We start from the raw sequence: 12,779 nt of genomic DNA, 5'->3' as shown, positions 1-12,779 counted from the left end.
AGCCTGCTTGGGATTCTCTCTCTCTCTCTCTCTCTCTCTCTCTCTCTCTCTCTCTCTCTCTTTCTCTCTTTCTCTCTTTCTCTCTTTCTCTCTTTCTCTCCTGTGTCTTTGTCCCTCCTGTGCACTATCTCTCTCAAAATAAATAAATAAACTTAAAAAAAACCCTATTACTAAAGAAAGATCTACAAAACATGCAAACACTTCATTTCCACTCTCTAAAGCTTCTTTGGACAGGTATCCATGGTAAATGTCATTTCCACGTTGGGGGAAACTGAGCTCAAAGCAGTGGGGTGACTTACGGGAAACCTCAGAGTGGCCACATGCTGGAGTGGGGTCTGTCCAACATGTATCCAAAGCTCCTTCTGTCTCCTCGCAACCATGTACAGCTTTCTGAATACTTTGATGAAATGAGGGGGATGGAAATGAACTTGAGATGCATGTATTTCCTCGAGACACGGCACCTGAGAAAAGTGAGAACTGAGAAATGCCAACTTTCAATTTTCTATTTACTTCCTTTCCTTACAGTTTCCTGACAGGGGCCTGGTTTGGAAACCAATTTTGTTGCATGTGTCTTTCCTTCATATTCTGCCTTGCTATTTGCAACTGTGGTGTTGTTTGTGAAGACAATGTCTAGTATGTTCTCTGGGAAGCTGACACCCAGAAAACAAAGGTTTCTTTAGCGATGAATACGCAGCCTGGGAACAGAGCAGAGAACATCTCCGTGAGACAATAGCTCAAAACTGGGCCATGGAGGGAACCTGGAGAAAAGACCAAGCTTCTTGCCCTCTCTCTGCAGTTGCACACTTAGAGAATTACAGCACAGCACAGCCAGGGGACATGACCCACCCACGGTGATAGCACTGGCAAATTGTAGGTTTAACTACATCAAAACTGAAGATTCTTTTCATTAAAAATTGTTTTTAATGTTTATTTTTGAGAGGGGTGGGAGGACAGAGCACAACCGGAGTGGGGGGTGGGGTGCAGAGAGAGAGAGGGAGACACAGAATCTGAAGCAGGCTCCAAGCTCTGACCTGTCAGCACAGAGCCCAACGTGGGGCTCAAACTCACAAACTGAAAGATCATGACCTGAGCTGAAGCTGGACGCTTAACCAACTGAGCCACCCATGCGCCCCTAAAGATTTCTTTAAAAATTTCTTTTAAGTTCATTTGTTTATTTTTAAGAGAGAGATAGAATGAATGGGAGAAGGGCAGAGAGAGAGAGAATCCCAAGCAGACTCCACACTGTCAGCACAGAGCCGAACGTGGGGCTCGAACTCACAAACCGTGAGATTATGACGTGAGCTGAAGCCAAGAGTTAGATGCTTAACTGACTGAGCCACCCAGGTTAAAGATTTCTTTTTAAATGAAGGTCACAAAGCTGATACAGAGGGAAGAGATGTTTTCAATGCCTAAATCTGACAAGGGGCTCACAAGGGGCTAAGAGCTAGATTTATACAGGAACTATTTGCAAACCAGGAAGAAGCCATTTCACAGAAGCAGAAACTCGTATAAATATATGCAGAGATGCTCAACCTCACCGGTCATTGAGAAAAACCCAAACTACAACAGCAAGATTCAATTTCTTACCCATCAATTTAAAAAATGAGAAAGTTGGATAATGCTAAGTGTTGTTAAGGATGTGGGCTGTGTGAAGCGGCACAGCCATCTGGAGAGCAGTCTGGCAGGTTTTCGTGACATTGGGTATGTGCCCACTGCGGAGCCAGCCCCAGGCTGTGTGCCCTGAGATACGTGTTCCTTGTCCTCTGCTGCTGCGTTGCTCTGTATTGAGTGGCTCTGGTCCCTGCAGGCGGTGTTTTCCAGGTTCCTTGTCAGCTGGCTCCACTAAGAGGCACTGACAGGAAGTTGGAGAACAGAAGGGAGAAACCAGGGTATCTCTCGTCCTCTCTTCAGCCGCAGGTGGCATCTCCAAGCAGCAGCTGTGCCTCCTTCCAAGGGACCAGGACTGGTGAGTTATGACTCCAGATTTACCAGATAACCCCTCCCCTCTCTGGTCCTCCTGTAGCACTTCTCCACTGTTGCTAATTTCTGGCTGCTTCACTGTCCCCATGTAGCTTCTCAGCCTTTCCATTCTCCAAGTAACCAATTCCCTGCATGCAAGTCCCTGTGTTTTAAACACTCAAGCTGATTCTGTTGCCTGGTTAGACTGATTCACATCCCAGGATCCGCGCAGTCCCAAATCCTAGGTATGCACTTTAGAGCCACTCCCCTGCAGGTGCACAAGGAGAGATGTCTGAGAATGTCTGTCTACAGTGTTTGTGAAAACGGAGAGGTGGAGGGGGCGTGGCCACCCATTGCCAGAGGGACGGATATTGTACAAGGGTAGGTAACATGTGACGTGTAAGCACATTGAAGGGGTGACCATGTTGGGGGGTGGGGGAGGAATGGGGACCAAGGATGAAGCAGAAAACAAAGCAGAAGGGCGTTGCATGGAATGAATGAATGATGAATGTGTCTTGAGCCGAGGAAGTCGTTAACTCAACTTCTGCAAATGAGGTTAAAAATGTACATTATGCCTTGAAAAGATGAGCGGGAAAAGAATATGATTGTCCAGGCAGAAAGCATAACGTGTGAAGAGCAGAGGCCTAAAAACGGCCTGTCCAGGGAACAGCCAGATGTGACATGTGGCCCATGGCCAGTACCGTGCCCATTGGAATTACGGAATGTCAGCTGCACTCAAAAGATCTTAAAGATCTGTTTAACCTCTCTTGGTATAGATGGGGAAACTGAGGTCTGGAGAGGGTCAGGGATACCCACGGTCTTGCTGTGGCAACTCATCCAGAGCCCAGGTTTCCTGACCCCGTTTGGGGAATTTCTAAGTTCTACTAAGTTCTTCACTCTGTGCCAGGCACTGTGCAGGCCCTGGGGACACAGCCCCTGCCCTCCAGGGCTGCACTCATGGGAACAGGACAGGCACAGAGTCAAACAGGTCAAACAGCCCTGATGTGTGCAGTGGTGGCAGGGAACACCGACGGGTAGGTGGCCCCAGTGAACTAGGTCTCTCGGTGTCTATGATGGTTTGAAGTCCTCTCCCCTTGAGTCTGGGCTAGGTCTGTGACTTGCTGCCCCATGAAATGTGATGGAGGTGACATTGTCCCTGTTCTGGGCCTAAACCATAAGAGAGCCTGGGGTTTCTGCTTTTTCCTCTCAGAGTCCTGAGCTGACACATAAAAAACTGGCTACCCTCCTGGGGAAGCCTCATGGAGAGACTGTGCACAGAGGCCATGTGGAAAGGGAGAGTCTCCAAGACTAACTGGAAAGACAGAGAATCCCAAATGTGCCAGCGTCCCCAGCTGAGCCCAGCCTACGGCCAACCTGCCAACTGAATGCAGCCACATGAGTGACCAACCAGCAAGACCAGCAGAACTGCCCAGCTGAGCCCAGCTCAGATAATAGTCATAAGCAAAACGGTTGCTATTTTAAGCCACAGAATCTTGGAGTGGTTTGTGATGGCAGCAATGGATTACCAAAACATGCAGTGTCAAGTGAATAGTGAGGGGACAAAATGAGAACAGGGTACACGGAGGGCCAGAAGGAGTGACAATGAATCTGACCAGGAGGATTCTGAGAGCCGAGCAGGAAAAAGTGAAGATGAGTCTTGGGCATCATCAGTGCAATTCAACAGACGCCCTCCGAGGACCTACTACCTGCCAGGCCCTGGGTGGGGCTGAAGAGGAGGCAGAGAAAGACAGCTGCGGCCTGGTAGGCAAGGGGTCTTGAGCACTGGCAGTGATGGTGCGAGGAGGTTGGACGTGCTCGGTGGGAGACAGGGGCTGAGCGCTCCGAAGGGAGAGGGCTTGTCTCCTTGGAGGAGTGACCAGGGAAGACTTCATGGAGGAGGTGGAATTTAATGTGGGCTCTGAAAACTGGACGTGGTTTAGAGTTAGAGGGAAAAGCTTTCCAGGCGGAGGGTATCGTGTGCACAGCAGTACAGAGCTGGGATGGTTGGCCTGTCGGGACCGGAAGCGGCCAGTACGGAAGCTGATCAGATCTCCACAATGAGGGACACTGGTCCTGCTCTGTCTTGGCTAAATCCCCCAAACACATGTATACAGAGATACTGTAACAGCAGCAAGCCCTAGTAACACTCTGGTTACGTGAGGTAGGGAGGAAATGCCCCCCAAATGAGCGATATTTCTTCCAAAGTCAGTTCATGTTATCATTGTGGATTGGGAGACAAATAAATGCCTAAGAATAGACACAGAACATTAATTTTTTATTGATCATAATATCATTTTCGTGAACATTAAAAATGTAGACTTTGGCAAGAAATAATTTTCACAAAAAGAGAGAAAAGATATTTGGAGGGGCGTGGCATTTCTCCTTTCCCGTGCCTTTGATCTTCCTGCCAGCCATTTCAGGAGAATGGACCTGTTGGGGTATCATAGTGGGGGTAGTAGAGCATAGGGTAATAGGGTAGAGGGCCCTGGAGGCTTTCAGACCCGGCTTAGAATCCCAGCACTGCCCTTTTCTAGTTATAAAGTGCCAAACTCAGAGCGCAGCCCCTGGTAAAAGCCCAGCACGCTCTTGGAGTTGTTAAAATTACCCATGATCATCATTCACGCTATTTTAAAAGAAGGAAGCTGAGGCCAAGGAGCTTCCCAAGTGCCAGCACACTGGGAACAAAATGCAGTCCCCATGTCTCCTTCTTGGGTTCCCTCTGTTTCTCTTCCCTGCACCCCACCTCCCTTCCTTGCTCTTAGGGTCTGCGTCATTACGCGACAGGGGTGCTGAAGTGAGAAACATTGAACTCCAGGTCCTATGACCCTTCTGGGGTGTTTCTTGAGGACCTCCAAGGTGACAATAAATCAAACTGACTCCCTTGGAGACTCATACCAGCATAAGATAGAAGAACATGCAAGCCACGGGGGATCTTGCTAAAAGAAACAAGCAATGAGGCATCAGGTATCCACTTTTAACAAAGGGAACAGAAACAATAGGAGAAGCTAGAAAATCAACAGTTCACTTAACCTTAAACTATGGTGTGCTAGAAAAGACAGGTTGGCCTCTTAAATCCAGATTTATAGCCCCAAAGTTTGTCACTTCTGTGCTCGCTTGACATTCAGCCTACGACTCCATTTTATCTTCTGTAAAATGGGCATAAGAATGCCTTACAGAATTATTAATGAGACCAATTAATGAGATAATATATAGAAAGGACATTGTGCCCTAGATTGTATTGAAGAGATATTCTGGGGGTACAAACACTGAAGCTGTGTGTCTGTGCTTTCCTCTGCCAAGGGGATCCCCAGATTCTCCACAGGGTCCCTAACTCTCCCCAGATAAGTTTATGTTTTAGAGACTGAAGGGTTTTACTTTGTTTCTAATATAAGATTAACCCTAATATTGAAAAAAATCAAAGCATAAATACAAAGAAAATTGAAGAGGAAAAGTGATAGTAGACAGTAGAAACCAAATGTAGTGGGGTTTTTCTTCAATCTTTTTGTTGTTTTGTTGTTGGGATTTTTTTTAATGAACTGAGTCATCCTCTAGCTGAACGTCTCAAAATGAAAATATAAGAGGGAGAAAAATAGAACCAAAAGCAATAATAAAACAGCAAAGTGGTACAGGAAGCTTTTTTTTCTTTAATAAAAGAAATATATGCTCATAGTAAACAAAAAAAAAATCAAACAGTACAGAAGGATAGAAGGTGAAAAATAAATCTCTTTTTCCCCTTCCATTACTTCTGTCTCTCGGTCCTATTAGCCAGAGGTCACTGCTCTTGACAGCAAGAAACTTTTTATTTGTTTCTTTCACATTGCAACTGATTGTATCCATCTTTTAAAGGAGAAGATGGAATTTAGAAAATTCCCAGAGGCATCTAATTTGCTAAAAGATAATGAACATCGTATAAAAGAATTAAGTGCTTTCCAAGATCCTGACAAAATAAAGATATCAATCAAAAAAACTCCCCAAAGGAAGTCCAGATGGCCATGCAATTGAACTTTATCATGCTCATCGGCCTGGCAATCTCCATGCCCTTGAAATACCCAAGAAAACCATCCAACAGAAAGCAACACCTGATACATATAGTGAATTCTTCATCAAGCTGATCTAAAACTGGAGCAAATCCTATAAAGCTGTTAGCCTGTTCAGGATCCCTGATGAACCTAGGCGCAGAGTTCCTTCCAAACTAGTCTTTTATTTATTTATTTTAAGTGTTTATTTATTTTTGAGAGAGAGAGTGTGAGTGAGGGAGGGGCAGAGAGAGAGGGGGACAGGATCCGAAGCAGGCTCTTTGCTGATGGCAGAGAGCGCGATGTGGGGCTTGAACTCATGAACTGTGAGATAATGACCTGGGCCCAAGTCAGATGCTTAACTGACTGAGCCACCCAGGCATCCCCCAAACCAGTCTTTCAAACATAGGCACAGGTCCATCTGGAGTCAGAAGATCTTATACTTCCTTGTGCAAGATGCTGTAATACCAGGAAGATACGGTACCATTAATCACAGCGAGTCGATCATCCCAAAGCATCTGATGACGTACACTGTATTTCCAAATTTTAGAAGCACGTGAAAAATGATAGAACATGCTGGAGTTTACTAAAATCAGCTATGGAATTTGAACAGCTAGAATGTTAAGGAAAGGGCAAAGAGTAACCGAAATATCACTAAAGTCAGATGCCGGCCTACCTGTGTCCTTTCCTATTTAATATACTATAGAGCTGGACTGGGGGATAGGGCAGAGGGAGTAACTGATTTTGTTAGGAAAAGGCAAATGAAAAGGCTCACTGTTGTTATTTAAAGCTTGGAGCAAGATTGGCAGGATAGGATGTACAGCTTCCTGTCTCAGCGCGCTCCTGAAAACCAGGCCATAAATAAGATCCTTGAAAAGCAAATCATATTTACCCGATAGGAAGGATGTCATAATTGAAGCTTGCTTTGCTGATTAAGGATTTGGCATTAAATTAATCATATGTAGCCTTCCCCCTCCAAGCTGTGCCAGCCCCAGGGAAGTGAGACTCCCCCACTGTCACCTGGCCCTCCGTACCCTGGAAGGAAAGGGTAATCCTCTGCCCTTTGTGGCGAACCTCATGAAGAGCCACATGGAGGGGACTTCCCCACGGCACCCCCTCTCCCCATTGTAGAAACACATGTAGAAGGCGTTCAGGTAATAATGAAAAATGCACACCTATTCATTCAACAAACCCAGATTGTGTGCTTGTGTGTGCCTATGGTCTCACATGTGGAAGAGGACTCAGAGAGGTAGACTAACTATATGACACAGTGTGGTGTCAGAGACTCTTTCTAGAATGTGCTGAGATAAAAAAATGAAAAACTGTATTTCATCGAATCTAAGACACCATTATTTTATGTATCACTGAGAAAGGAAAAAATACTGCCAATTATAAGATGCCATCAATGGCAAGGTGCATCCTGATGCTAGAGACAAATACAAATGTGGGTCTCAGAATGGGTGAAATGTGGTAATTAACTTTTAAAGAAGTGATAAGTGATACCTCTCAGCATGAGCCAAGCCTCACCATGGGAGCTGGGAGAAGGTAGCAATTACTTCTGCTGGGTGACTAGAGGAGGCATCACAGGGACGTGACATCTGATCTCAGTCGTGAAGGATTTCACCAATGGGAGGAAGAGTGGGAAGAACATTCAGGTTGAAGGAATAGCACAAGCAAAAGTTACGGAGGCAGAAAAGGGCAGGCATGATTATGGACCTGCTAATACGTCCTGAGTAGTTAGAAGGCATGGGGAGATAGAGCGGGTGCGAAGCTGGGACCACTGAAGCCAGATTGTCAGTGGCCTATAACCCCAGTCTTGGGAGTTAGTGCCCCATAGATGACAGGGAGCCATAGAATGTTTTGAGCTGTGAGGACATGATTGGAGCCAAGTGTCGGAGAGGTTTGTCTGGCAGGGTAAATGCAGGGTAGGTTGAAGGGTGAGACCAGAGGTAGGGATACAGGTGAGACTTGCAACCGGCCCAGCTGGGGGCGGGTGGAGACAAAACCAAGGGGCCCCACACGGATCCACGTGATCGAGTCAGATTGTGAAGGGCTAAGGCCACAAGGCCATGAGAATAAAAGACCCACAATCACACACAACAATATGGATAAATCTCACAAACGCAACGTTGAGTGAGAGAAGCCAGACACAAAAGAGGACACAGGCAGTGATTCCATTTTGTACCAAGACCAAGAAAAGCCCAGACCAATCTACAGGGTTAGCAGTCAGGATGCCGGTTACCCTGAGGGAGGATAGTGACTGGCAGGGACCCAACGGGGGCTTCTGGGTGCTGGTCATGTTCTGGTTTTTGGTGCTGTTTATATGGGCGTGTTCACTTTATGAAAACTGACTGACCTGTGAATTAAGATTTGTGCACTTTCTGCCTGTATGTTGTGGTTTGATACAATTAACCCCCCTCTCCCCACCCCCCAGTTCGGGACACAGAAACTGGAAGTAGAGGTCTAGATCGGAGGAGCCTGCAGGAACACGCAGCCACCCAATGCCAGAATGAGTCACAGTCCACTCAAGAGGCTTCCCGCAGTGCACTTGGAGCGGGTATGAGCAGATGAAGAAAGGAATGAAGAACTTTCTCACCTCTGGGCCTATGACAGAGGCACACCAGACGTATTGGTGGAGAATGACCAGCAAACAGAAATAGTGGGGCGAGCAGAATTACAAGGGAAAGGAGAGATGAGGAGAATTTCAGGGAGCACCTAGATGCATTCAGTGAGCCCATGGAGTGCCTGTGAGGGCAGGGCGGGAAACTGTGGATGGGATCCGGGCAGAGCAACTAAGCATCCTTTGGGAGATGAGTGAAAGGGAGTGCAGAGAGCGGGGGACACAACCGAGTCTGGGAGTCCTGAGAGGCTAAAAGGGTGAGGTCAGCAACATGGAATTTGGGTGTTGACCCTCAGTGGCTTTCTAGAAGTCCTGGTTTTACAAATGCTGTGTGATCACACAGAGAAGAGAGGGATGGATGGTCCCTAGGCGTGGATGTGGGTTCACCACCAACCAGCCCAGCCACACTCACCTGTAATCGTGGCTACTAATGTGGATGCCCTTAACAGTCTGGAACATGGGGACATAATCACGAGTGAAATGTTTTGGCCCTGTTCACAGGCCCCTGCGTGAAACTGCTGGTCAGCAGGCTCAGGGAGATCTGGCTTGCTGTTCATCTGAAACAGCATAACAACAAGTCCACAGAGAGCAAACCTGGGGCTCTTAGAGGACCACAGTGTGATGTGGCTGCCGGCAAAATGCGGGTGGCCCCAGACTGCAAGGACAGCAGCCCAGAGGCCTGAACACAGAGGGATGCTCCTGTTATTCTGTGTGCTTCTTGGTCCATATGGAGGGCTTGTGGTCAGTTCTGACATCACTCGAAGAAAACCATGAGCAGACTAGTGGCCAGGGAAAGTTGAGGAACCTGGGGACATCCCTCTGAGGAAGAGGTGACTTGGTTGGGGGTGGTACGCGGCATTACTTGTGAGCTGTCTTTGGTGAAGGACACCATGGATGAGGGAGAGACTCCAGCAGCAGACTGGGATCCAGAGTGAATGCCACAGCAAGGCTGACTTTGGTGGAGCACACAACCGCCATCGACCGAATAACGGCATGGGAGCCTCAGGAAGCATTGATCTTGCCACTGATCTGCTGGTATTATTACTATAATTGTTACTAGTTGCATGCCTAACAAGAGCTAGGTACTGTGCTAAGTACCTTACATGCACGTATGCATTATCTTACTAAGGGAGTTAATGATATGAAAAGTGCTCAGAACAGCGCCTGGCACACGTGAGTACTCGAAGTACATTCGCTGTTGTAATTATTTAATCTTCACAATAAACTTGCTGTGAAAGAGGAATTGTTTATTCTCACTTCACAGACAAGGAAACTGAAGGTCAGGAGAGTGAGCGACTCCCCCAAAGTTGCACCACTAATGACTGGTGAGCCAGACTTTGAGCCCAGGACTACCTGCTTCCTAAAGTTTGATGAGTGGTTAGACCAGAAACTTTCCCGTCTGGCCAAGGTTCTGTTCCTAAACTGTACCTCTTGTTCATTGATAACCCCCTTTGTAAAGGATCTTATTGTTTGTGAAACCTGTAAATGAGGGGGGCTTTTGGCCCCCTCGCCAGTCTGTGTCCTTTTGGAGATGCTCAGTTATGACTAAACTGCCTGCCTACGTCTGCTCGGGGCTTGTCCAGCCGATATGGAACAAGCCGCTATGTCCGTCCTTCCTCTGTCATCAAACCGACAAAGAACACGGTGGAAGGAGTGGCTCCGGGCTCTTCTGGTCGACCCCAGGTTCGGCCTCAACTCCGGAAGGGTTTAGTCATAGACTCTCCCCAGGCCAGATGCTCTCCCCGGACACCTCAGGAGGAGGGCCAGCTTCATCTCTGTTTTGGTGAGGGACCCTGGCCAAGTCATTTTACATTTTTCTGGTGTTGAGCCTCAGGGGCGTTCTTTAGTTCTTTAAGACTATTAACTTCTCAGTCATAGAAGGGCATCTTCAAGGAGAGGCATGTGGAGTAGAGAAATGTGCAGGAGTTTGGGGTCAGACAGACCGGGTTTGGGCTCTGTCACTGTCTCTGCCAAGTATCATTAAGCATGGTATTTAATCCATCTGGACTTCAGTCTTGTAATTGGTGAAACTGGGATCCTAACACCTATTTTTCAGACAGTTGTGAAGATTAAGATGATGCATACCAAGGTGTCTGGCACAGAGTAGGTAGGTGTTTAATAAATGGCAGCTATTATTATTACTCGAACTGTGTCACCAGACCACATTTGATGCCTGAAACCCAATTTTACAGTTTAAAAAACATGCCTTGTGAGAAGAGAAAAGCGACTTAGATTCATTCAGCTAATCTTTTTTGGAGCCATCATTCATAACTTATCCATTAAAAAAAAGAACTGAAAACAAACAATGTATTTAAACAAAAAACCAGCTGAGCTACTTGGTTGACAGAAGCACTTCAATGTAAACACGAATAGGAAATACGTGGGGGAAAGAGAAGAAATACATGAGAGAGGTTTGTAAGATGGCTTATGGTTTTGGGGGGTTTTTGGTTTTGTTTGAAGAAAAAAGTACAAGAAGAACTCCCTGCTGTTGGAGCAAGAGCAGAGGCAGACATGGATGATGGGATCGATTGGGAACAGGGTGTTGGAAACTGGAGCCAGTCCCTGGGAGGAGACAGCTGCCACATGGCAGATCCCTGCCGCTGGCACCAGCGTGGCAAGGGGTGTCCAGCCCTGCCTGGAAAAAGGACAGACAGCAGGGGGAAGCCTGGTTATCCTCCCAGGGTCGGGATCCTGCTCAAAGACAGCCAGATGGACCCTGGCGCCCCCAACATCCTCTGAAAGAGAATGGGCATCATCTTTCAAAGCAGCCCCAGCCTCGAAGCCAGGGTTTGAAGACTGGCTTCTGGTTCTTGTGTGTAGGGAGAGGGCGTGGGAGAAAGTATTGCTAAGATGAGAATTTAAGCCATACAGACCTGGGCTGACGCTTTCTTAAGTCTTTACTGAGTCCCTTGTAAGGTAGATGAGCCTGTAAATCAGTGTTTCCCACAATCCTAGGACTTGGCATCTGCTGATGCATATTATTCCATTAATAATGAGAAGAACAAGGGCACCTGGGTGGCTCAGTCGGTTGAGCGTCCGACTTTGGCTCAGGTCATGATCTCACTGTTTGTGGGTTTGAGCCCCGCATCAGGCTCTGCTGACAGCTCGGAGCCTGGAACCTGCTTCCAATTCTGTGTCTCCCTCTCTCTCTGCCCCTCCCCCGCTCATGCTCTGTCTCTCTCAAAAATGAATAAACATTAAAAAATTTTAAGACTATAATGAGAAGAACATTAACCTAACGGCTTCTGTTTGCACCCTGGTTCCTGCCCCTATATGTGGCTTATTATCAGCCTCCTAGCTGATCTCCCTGCTTCCACCTTTTTCACCTTCCCTCGCTTGTCAATGATTCTTCACTCTGCAGCCAGATTGATCCTGTTCAAATACATCGGATCGTGTCACTGTTCCACTCAATACCCTCAGTGGTTCCCCAGTTCATCAGGTGCAATCGGTCCTACCTGATCCCGGCCTGTCTTGACCTTGGGTACTGCCACTTTTCCCTTTGCTCACTCTGCTCCAGACACACCAGCTTCCTGACTGTTCCTTGAACATGCCAGGCACACTCCTGTCTCAGAGCCTCTGGCCTTGCTGTTCCTCCACCTGGAACACTCTTTGCATGTCTTGCTTACTTACCTCTTTGAGGTCTTTGCTGAAGAGTCACCTCAGTATGTCCTTCTGTGACCCCCTATTTCAAATTGTAGCCCCACTCTGTCAGTTTCAACCCTCTTTCCTGCTTTATTTGTTCTCCAAAGCACTTTTCACAAGCTGACATGCTAAGATGTCTCCTTACTATTTCTGTTTATTATTTCTCTCTCTCTCTCTCCACTAGAATGTAAATTTTATGACAGCGGGGATTTTAGTTTGGCTTGTATATTCTTGCCTCCTCAGCTCCTAGGACACTGCCCAGCACATAGTAGATGCTGTAAACCATTTGTTGAAGGAATGAATGATTATTATAAAGCAAGAGGCTGGACTCCAGCTGTAGGGGGATATTGACTCGAGGCTGGTGACCGAGGCAGAAACTCAGACCTAGGAAGCATGCCAGGAATCCAGTTATCCAAACTGAAACACAGGCCAGGGTAGGATCTGGGAACCAGAGGGATGCCCAGGCATTAAAAGTAAGCATGAGATCAGAACCTGGCCTGGAGCCAGGCCGACGAGAGTTGAAGCTGGTGATCTTCAGGTCA

At 47.1% G+C, this 12,779-nt stretch overlaps 1 long non-coding RNA gene across 3 annotated transcripts; it reads left to right on the top strand.

The window, feature by feature from the left end:
• Nucleotides 1-1,271: 1,271 nt before the first annotated feature.
• Nucleotides 1,272-9,838, top strand: LOC122474493. 3 transcript variants are annotated; one of them, XR_006294917.1, is made up of 3 exons: nt 1,272-1,966; nt 2,234-2,340; nt 3,170-4,224. It is a non-coding gene; the product is annotated as an uncharacterized LOC122474493 (long non-coding RNA). The 3 variants fall into 3 exon arrangements; XR_006294916.1 differs by lacking the exon at nt 3,170-4,224 and adding an exon at nt 8,410-9,838 and having other exon boundaries at nt 1,272-2,340; XR_006294915.1 differs by having other exon boundaries at nt 1,272-2,340.
• Nucleotides 9,839-12,779: the final 2,941 nt, after the last annotated feature.

The sequence above is a fragment of the Prionailurus bengalensis genome, chromosome D4 (assembly GCF_016509475.1).
Source record: "Prionailurus bengalensis isolate Pbe53 chromosome D4, Fcat_Pben_1.1_paternal_pri, whole genome shotgun sequence".
In the NCBI taxonomy this organism is placed as follows: domain Eukaryota; kingdom Metazoa; phylum Chordata; class Mammalia; order Carnivora; family Felidae; genus Prionailurus; species Prionailurus bengalensis.
Note: the sequence above shows the minus strand (reverse complement) of the source record. Positions and strands in the feature narration are given on the sequence as shown.